This window comes from Triticum urartu, chromosome 1 (genome assembly GCF_003073215.2).
Source record: "Triticum urartu cultivar G1812 chromosome 1, Tu2.1, whole genome shotgun sequence".
Classification (NCBI taxonomy): Eukaryota; Viridiplantae; Streptophyta; class Magnoliopsida; order Poales; family Poaceae; genus Triticum; species Triticum urartu.
The window spans coordinates 459,006,554-459,013,945 of NC_053022.1; positions in this window are offsets into that span (position 1 = coordinate 459,006,554).

Genomic DNA, 7,392 nt, shown 5'->3' on the forward strand with positions numbered 1-7,392 from the left:
CACGTTCCACTTGGAGCTATTCCAAATTGTTGATCCATTATACGTATCCGGTATCTCTTCTCAGAGCTATCCGGATAGGTGTTAAGCTTGCATCGACGTAACTCTTTACGTCGAACTCTTTATCACCTCCATAACCGAGAAACATTTCCTTATTCCTCTAAGGACAATTTTGACCACTATCTGGTGATCCAGTCCTAGATCACCTTTGTACCCTCTTGCCAGACATGTGGCAAGGCACACATTAGGTGTGGTACTCAGCATGGCATACCGTATAGAGCCTATGACAAGAGCATAGGGGATGACCTTCGTCCTTCCTCTTTCTTCTGCCGTGGTCAAGCTTTGAGTCTTACTCAAGTTCACACCTTCCAACTCAGGTAAGAACCCCTTCTTTGACTGATCTATTTTGAACTCCTTCAAAAACATGTCAAGGTGTGTGTTCTTTAAAAGTATCATCAGGCGTCTTGATCTATCTCTATAGATCTTGATGCCCAATATGTAAGCAACTTTATCCAGGTCTTCCTTTGAAAAACACTTTTCAAACAACCGTTTATGCTTTCCATAAATTCTACATTATTTCGGATCAACAATATGTCATCCACATATACTTATCAGAAATGTTGTAGTGCTCCCACTCACTTTTTTGTAAATACAAGTTTCTAGCAAACATTGTATAAACCTAAAAGCTTTGATCACTCCATCAAAACATATATTCCGATTCCGAGATGCTTGCTCTAGTCCATAGAAGGATTGCTGGAGCCAGCATACCTTTTAGCATCCTTAGGATCGACAAAACCTTTTATTGAATCACATCTGTAAGAAAACTTGTTTTGACATCCATCTGTAAGATTTCATAATCGAAAAATACAGCTAATGCTAACATGATTCCGACGGACTTAAGCATCGCTACGGGTGAGAATTTCTCATCGTAGTCAACTCCTTGAACTTGTGAAAAGACTCTTTCCCACAAGTCGAGCTTTATAGACGGTAACATTACCGCCCACGTCCGTCTTCTTCTTAAAGATCCAATTATCTCAATGGCTTGCCGATCATCGGGCAAGTCCACCAAAGTCCATACTTTGTTCTGATATATGGATCCTATCTTGGATTTCATGGCTTCTAACCATTTGTCGGAATACGGCCCCACCATCGCTTCTCCATAGCTCGTAGCTTCATTGTTGTCTAACAACATGATATCTAAGATAGGATTACCGTACCACTCAGGAGTAGTACATATCCTTGTCGACCTACGAGGTTCGATAGCAACTTGATCCAAAGCTTCATGATCACTATCATTAACTTCCTCTTCAACAGATGTAGGCGCCACAGAAAACATCTTTCTGTGTTGCATCACTTTCTGGTTGAAATAAAGGTTCGACAACCTCATCAAGTTCTATATTCCTCCCACTCAATTCTTTCGAGAGAAACTCCTTCTCGAGAAAGGACCCGTTCTTAGCGACAAACAATTTTCCCTTAGATCTGAGATAGAAGGTATACCCAACTGTCACCTTTGGGTATTCTATGAAGATGTGTTTGTCCGCTTTTGGGTTCGAGCTTCTCCGGCAGAAGCCTTAAGCATTGCAGCCCCAAACATTAAGAAACGACAACTTTGGTTTCTTGCCAAACCAATGTTCACACGATGTCGTCTCAACGGACTTAGATGGTGTCCTATCTAAAGTGAATGCAGATGTCTCTAATGCATAGCCTCAAAATAATAGCGGTAGATCGGTAAGAGACATCATAGATCGCACCATATCTCATAAGGTTCGATTACGATGTCCGGACACACCATAACCCAGTGGTGTTCCAGGTGGCTTCAACTGTGAAACAATTCCACAATGTCTTAAGTGTTTGCCAAACTCATAACTCTGATATTCTCATTGATCAGATCGTAGGAATTTGATCTTCTTGTTATGATGATTCTTAACTTCACTCTGAAATCGCTTGAACTTTTCAAACGTTTCAGACTTGTGCTTCAACAAGTAAATATACCTATATCTACTCAAATCGTCAGTGAAGATGAGAAAATAGCGATATCCACCACACGCTTCAATTCTCATTGGATCACATGCATCAGCATGTATGATTTCCAACAAGTCACTTGCCCGTTTCATTGTACCTGAAAGCGGGGTCTTAGTCATCCTGCCCATGATGCATGGCTCGCATGTGTCAAGTGATTCAAAATCAAGTGACTCCAAACATCCATCGACATGGAGTTTCTTCATGCATCTTACGCCAATATGACCTAAGCGGCAGTGCTACGAGAAAGTGGTACTATCATTATTAACTCTACATCTTTTGGCGTGAACATGTGTATTACCATGACCGAGATTCAATGAACCATTCACATAGGGTGCATGACCATGAAAGGTATCATTCATGTAAACAGAATAACCATTATTCTCTAACTTAAATGAATGACCGTATTGCAATGAACATGATCTCATCGTATTCATGCTCAACGTAGACACCTGATAACATTTATCTAGGTTCAATGCTAATCTCAAAGGCAGATGGAGCGTGCGATGGTGATCTCATCAACTTTGGAAACACTTCCAACACACATCATCACCTCGCCCTTAGCCAGTCTCTGTTTAGTCTGTAGCTTTTGCTTCAAGTCACCAATAATAGTAACTGAACCGGTATCCAATACCCAGGTGCTACTAGGAGTACTAGTGAGGTACATATTAATAACACGTATATACTTTGAAGTTGCCAGCCTTCTTATCTACCATGCATTTGGGGTAATTCCGCTATTAGTGACCGTTCCCCTTACAATAGAAGCACTTAGTCTCGGGTTTGGGTTCAACCTTGGGTTCCTTCACTGGAGCGGCAACTGGTTTGCCATCCATGAAGTTTCCCTTCTAGCCCTTGCCCTTCTTGAAACCAGTGGTCTTGTTAAACCATCAACACTTGATGCTCCTTCTTGATTTCTACCTTTTGCGGTTTTAAGCACCGAGAACAGCTCCGGGATCAACTCTATCCCTTGCATGTCATAGTTCATTACGAAGATCTAGTAGCTTAGTGATAGTGGCTAGAGAACTCTATCAATCACTATCTTATCTGGAAGTTTAACTCCCACTTGATTTAAGTGATTGTTGCACCCAGACATTCTGAGCACATGCTCACTAGCTGAGCTATTCTCCTCCATCTTGTTGGCAAAAGAACTTGTCAGAGGTCTCATACCTCTCAACACGGGCATGAGCCTGAAATCCCAATTTCAGCTCTTTGAACATGTCATATGTCTTATGGCGTTCAAAACGTCATTCGAATCCCGATTCTAAGCCATAAAGTATGGTGCACTAAACTATCAAGTAGTCATCGGGATGTGTCTGTCAAGTGTTCACAACATCCACAGATGACGTTGTAGGGGTTTGCACATCGAGCGGTGCATCAAAGACGTAAGCCTTCTGTGCAGTAGTGAGGACACTCCTCGGACTACGGACCCAGTCCGCATCATTGCTTACAATATCTTTCAACTTAATCCTTCTCTAGGAATGTATTGAAACAGGGAGCTACAACGTGAGCTATTCATCTACAACATATTTGCAAAGACAATTTAGACTATGTTCATGATAATTAAGTTCATCTAATCAAATTATTTAATGAACTCCCACTCAGATTGACATCCCACTAGTCATCTAAGTGAAACATGATCCGAGTCAACTAGGCCGTGTCCGATCATCACGTGAGACGGAGTAGTCAACGTCGGTGAACATCTTCATGTTGATCGTATCTTCTATACGACTCATGCTCGACCTTTCGGTCTTCCGTGTTCCGAGGCCATGTCTGTACATGCTAGGCTCGTCAAGTCAACCTAAGTGTATTGCGTGTGTAAATCTGGCTTACACCCGTTGTATTCGAACGTTAGAATCTATCACACCTGATCATCACGTGGTGCTTCGAAATGACAAACCTTCGCAACGGTGCACAGTTAGGGGGAACACTATCTTGAAATTTTAGTGAGGGATCATCTTATTTAAGCTACCGTCATTCTAAGCAAATAAGATGTAAAACATGATAAACATCACATGCAATTAAATAGTGACATGATATGGCCAATATCATTTTGCTCCTTTTGATCTCCATCTTTGGGGCTCCATGATCATCGTTGTCACCGGCATGACACCATGATCTTCATCATCATGATCTCCATCATCGTGTCTTCTTGAAGTTGTCTCGTCATCTATTACTTCTACTACTATGGCTAACGCTTTAGCAATAAAGTAAAGTAATTACATGACGTTTATGTTGACACGCATGTCATAAATAAATTAAGACAACTCCTATGGCTCCTGCCGGTTGTCATACTCATCGACATGCAAGTCGTGATTCCTATTACAAGAACATGATCAATCTCATACATCACATATATCATTCATCACATCCTTTTGGCCATATCACATCACAAGGCATATGCTGCAAAAACAAGTTAGACGTCCTCTAATTGTTGTTGCAAGTTTTTACGTGGCTGCTATAGGTTTCTAGCAAGAACGTTTCTTACCTACGCCAAAACCACAACGTGATATGCCAATTTCTATTTACCCTTCATAAGGACCCTTTTCATCGAATCCGATCCTACTAAAGTGGGAGAGACAGATACCCGCTAGCCACCTTATGCAACTAGTGCATGTCAGTCATTGGAACCAGTCTCACGTAAGAGTACGTGTAAGGTCGGTCCGGGCCGCTTCATCCCACGATGCCGCCGAATCAAGATAAGACTAGTAACGGCAAGTAAATTGACAATATCGACGCCCACAACTACTTTGTGTTCTACTCGTGCATAGAAACTACGCATAGACCTAGCTCATGATGCCACTATTGGGGATCGTAGCAGAAATTTAAAATTTTCTACGCATCACCAAGATCAATCTATGGAGTAATCTAGCAACGAAGGGAAGGAGAGTGCATCTACATACCCTTGTAGATCGCTAAGCGGAAGCGTTCAAGTGAATGGGGTTGATGGAGTCGTACTCGTCATGATCCAAATCACCGATGATCCTAGTGCCGAACGGACGGCACCTCCGCGTTCAACACACGTACAGCCCGGTGACATCTCCTACGCCTTGATCCAGCAAGGGGAGAAGGAGAGGTTGGGGAAGACTCCATCCAGCAGCAGCACGACGGCGTGGTGGTGGTGGAGGAGCGCGGGACTCCAGCAGGGCTTCGCCAAGCACTATGAGAGACGAGGAGGGAGGGGGTAGGGCTGCGCCAACAGGGGAAGGATTTCGTGTGTTGGGCTGCCCCTTTGCCTCCACTATATATAGGGGGAGAGGGAGGGCTGCGCCCCCACCTAGGGTTTCCACCCTAGGGGTGGCGGCAGCCCCAATCCCATCTGGGGTGGCGGCCAAGTGGGGGGAGAGGGAGGCGCACCAGGCATGGGCCTTAGGGCCCATCTGCCCTTAGGGTTTGCCCCCTCTTCTCTCTAGGCGCATGGGCCTTGGTGGGGAGGCGCCCCAGCCCACCTAGGGGCTGGTCCCTTCTCACACTTGGCCCATGTATGCCTCCGGGGCCCGTGGCCCCTCCCGGTGGACCCCCAGACCCCTCCGGTGGTCCCGGTACACTACCGGTGATGCCTGGAACACTTCCGGTGGCCAAAACCATACTTCCTATATATCAATATTTACCTCCGGACCATTCCGGAACTCCTCGTGACGTCCAGGATCTCATCCGGGACTCCGAACAACATTCGGTAACCACGTACATACTTTCCCTATAAGCCTAGCGCCATCGAACCTTAAGTGTGTAGACCCTACGGGCTCGGGAGTCATGCAGACATGGCCGAGACAATTCTCTGGTCAATAACCAACAGCGGGATCTCGATACCCATGTTGGCTCCCACATGCTCCACGATGATCTCATCGGATGAACCACGATGTCAAGGATTCAATCAATCCCGTATACAATTCCCTTTGTCTATCGGTACGATACTTGCCCGAGATTCGATCCTCGGTATCCCGATACCTTGTTCAATCTCGTTACCGACAAGTCTCTTTAATCGTTCCGTAACACATCATCCTGTGATCAACTCCTTGATCACATTGTGCACATTATGATGATGTCCTACCGAGTGGGCCCAGAGATACCTCTCCGTTTACACGGAGTGACAAATCCCAGTCTCGATTCGTGCCAACCCAACAGACACTTTCGGAGATACCTGTAGTGAACCATTATAGCCACCCAGTTACGTTGTGACGTTTGGTACACCCAAAGCATTCCTACGGTATCCGGGAGTTGCACAATCTCATGGTCTAAGGAAATGATACTTGACATTAGAAAAGCTTTAGCATACGAACTACACGATCTTTGTGCTAGGCTTAGGATTGGGCCTTGTCCATCACATCATTCTCCTAATGATGTGATCCCGTTATCAACGACATCCAATGCCCATGGTCAGGAAACCGTAACCATCTATTGATCAACGAGCTAGTCAACTAGAGGCTTACTAGGGACATGGTGTTGTCTATGTATCCACACATGTATCTGAGTTTCCTATCAATACAATTCTAGCATGGATAATAAACGATTATCATGAACAAGGAAATATAATAATAACCAATTTATTATTGCCTCTAGGGCATATTTCCAACTCCAGCAGGGCTTCGCCAAGCACTATGAGAGACGAGGAGGGAGGGGGTAGGGCTGCGCCAACAGGGGAAGGATTTCGTGTGTTGGGCTGCCCCTTTGCCTCCACTATATATAGGGGGAGAGGGAGGGCTGCGCCCCCACCTAGGGTTTCCACCCTAGGGGTGGCGGCAGCCCCAATCCCATCTGGGGTGGCGGCCAAGTGGGGGGAGAGGGAGGCGCACCAGGCATGGGCCTTAGGGCCCATCTGCCCTTAGGGTTTGCCCCCTCTTCTCTCTAGGCGCATGGGCCTTGGTGGGGAGGCGCCCCAGCCCACCTAGGGGCTGGTCCCTTCTCACACTTGGCCCATGTATGCCTCCGGGGCCCGTGGCCCCTCCCGGTGGACCCCCAGACCCCTCCGGTGGTCCCGGTACACTACCGGTGATGCCTGGAACACTTCCGGTGGCCAAAACCATACTTCCTATATATCAATATTTACCTCCGGACCATTCCGGAACTCCTCGTGACGTCCAGGATCTCATCCGGGACTCCGAACAACATTCGGTAACCACGTACATACTTTCCCTATAAGCCTAGCGCCATCGAACCTTAAGTGTGTAGACCCTACGGGCTCGGGAGTCATGCAGACATGGCCGAGACAATTCTCTGGTCAATAACCAACAGCGGGATCTCGATACCCATGTTGGCTCCCACATGCTCCACGATGATCTCATCGGATGAACCACGATGTCAAGGATTCAATCAATCCCGTATACAATTCCCTTTGTCTATCGGTACGATACTTGCCCGAGATTCGATCCTCGGTATCCC